This window comes from Papio anubis, chromosome 13, assembly GCF_008728515.1.
Source record: "Papio anubis isolate 15944 chromosome 13, Panubis1.0, whole genome shotgun sequence".
NCBI classification, from domain to species: Eukaryota; Metazoa; Chordata; class Mammalia; order Primates; family Cercopithecidae; genus Papio; species Papio anubis.
In genome coordinates, this window is record NC_044988.1 from 10031174 (window position 1) to 10033819 (window position 2646).

A 2646-nucleotide genomic window follows, 5' to 3' on the forward strand; every position below is an offset into this window, starting at 1 on the left:
GGGCTCAAGCGATTCTCATGCCTCAGCCTCCCCAGTAGCTGGGATTACAGGCACGTGTCACCACGCCCGGCTAATATTTGTATTTTTAGTAGAGACAGGGTTTTGCCATGTTGGCCAGGCTGGTCTTGAACTCCTGGCCTCAAGTGATCCACCTGCCTCGACCTCCCAAAGTGCTGGGATTACAGGTGTGAGCCACCGTGCCCCGCCCTTCTTTGCTTCTTTACTTTCTTAATTTTTTTCATTTGGAATATTTTTTCTCTATTTATTAATTTTTTTCTTTCCTTCTCTTTCTTTTGGGGCATTATGATTGGTGACAGCATTGGATAGTTATTGCTGTTTCTGTGTTCTTCGCAAAACAAAGTGTCAGAGTGTCAGTCCTCCATGTTCTTTATAAAAGTTTGCTATTTCATAACATTCCCAAAGTGTGGGAACCACTGACAATAGCAAGTCTTCTCAAGGTTTAAGAGTCAGTTAAGAAAATAATAATAATAAAAAAAGCAACCAGGCGCGGTGGCTCATGCCTGTAATCCCAGCACTTCGGGAGACCAAGGTGGGTGGATCATGAGGTCAAGAGATAAGACCATCCTGGCCAACATGGTAAAACTCTTTCTCTACTAAAAATACAAAAATTAGCTGGGCGTGGTGGTGTGTGCCTGCAGTGCCTGCTACTCGGGAGGCTGAGGCAGGAGAATCACTTCAACCCGGGAGGCAGAGGTTGCAGTGAGCCGAGATTGTGCCATTGCATTCCAGCCTGGGCGACAGAGCAAGACTCCAATTCAAAAAAAAAAAAAAAAAAAAGCTACTCTTTATTGGATCTTTATTGGAAATAGCTTTAAGGGGCAGAGAGAAGTAAGATTCCTTTTTATTTCTCATTTTCAAATAAAAAATGAAAATAGTCATTCCAAAGTGACAAGAGAGAATATAATCAAGCCTTTAGTGTACTTTTGCCCGGCTTATGGAGGGATAAGATAAAAATGTCACTAGGTGAAAACAATGAGATAAATTCACAGCTGGGAACATTGTACAATATCACCAGTGTTGCACATGTTCTCCATGTCAACAGGATGTATGTGGCTTGTTTTAACTCAAGGTCCTCCAGGAGTATGTGTCCAACCACCAGGGTGGGCAACAGAGTTTGGAGGCTGAATCCTTTGGTACCTGGAGCGGGATGGCAATGGAACCACACAGAATGGCCCAGAGCCCTGAGAAGGCTGCCTTCCCAGCAAAAGGCACCTGCACAGAAATTCAGCCCATAAAGTCAGGCAGAGAGGGACATGGATGACAATTGGATAATGAGAGTTGGCATTAACAAGCATTGAAAATAAGTCACTAGACAATTAAACTCGCAGTGTCAGAAAATCTTACAGCTTATGTATAATCAAATGAAACTAAACTTGATAGAGTGTTCACCAGATTTGACAATAATCTTTAAAATGTATGACATTGCCTGTAATGAGTTCGGAGCTCAACATTTTCTAAACCAGTAATAACTGTAATTATTGAATAATTAATCTGTCGTGATGGTGGAAAGAATGAATTTTTTCCCTTCTTGCTAAAAGAGTGAGATTACAAAAGTTGTTATATGTAGCAAAAAATTTGGTAAAAATTATAAAGTGTGTTAGCCATTGATTAATAACATAATGTTTTTCTGGGAGAAAAGAAAACCAGATAGAGTGCAACATAAATGCAAAGTTTCGCTCAGCAATTAATGTTTTCTCTTTTTGGATTTTAATTGTCATGTACCGACAGCCAAAAAACCACATATATCATGTCCAGTCCGAAATACAGGAAAAAAATGTGCATAAAGATGTTTAGCCCAGCTTTGTTTTCAATAGGGAATAATGCCTGAGTGTTTCACAGTAGAGAATTGGGATATGACAACATTATTATAGTATCTTGCAGCCATTAAAAGGAATGTTTCTGAAAAGCTTCTAATAACATTGTAAAAAAAACTGTGTCATCATCTTCTGTTTAAAAAAAGCAGAGTATAAAATCCAACACTTCATATGATTTCAGCTACATTAAAGCATGTCTAGAAAATACAACCAAAGGGAATAAAAACTTTCATTGCCTCAAATTACCCCAAAGGCAAGGGGCAGCCCGTGGCCAGGGAGGGCCAGCCTCAGAAGGACTGAAGTTGCTGACTTGTGCCTACGGCGGCAGCAGCTGCTGGTTTCTCCTTCCATGTTAATCTGGGTCACAGAATCTCGTGATTTACAGAAGCAGCTCTGGCTCATTCTTGGGTGACTGGCCTCCCTTCTTGGAAGACAGGATGATGCTCATCAACACTGGCTGTGACGCAACCTGAGGGCTCTGCAAACCTCCTGTGGGGCACACACTGGGGCAGGGGCCTCAGCATCTGAGTCTCTGCTCTGAGGATGGAGCGGGCAGGATGGGTGAGGCAGAGAGGAAGAAAGTTCTCCGGATGTCCTGGTTAGTCATCCTGATTGTGGGAAATGCACACTCATGGCTGAATCAGCAAGAATCAAGTCGCTTGGCCAGAAAAACAAGCCATTACGGCCTGAGAATCTCTCAGGACACACACACACACACCACACACATCAAACACACACACACACCACACATCACACATACACACACCACACACACCCCACACCACATACACATATGCACATACACCACACA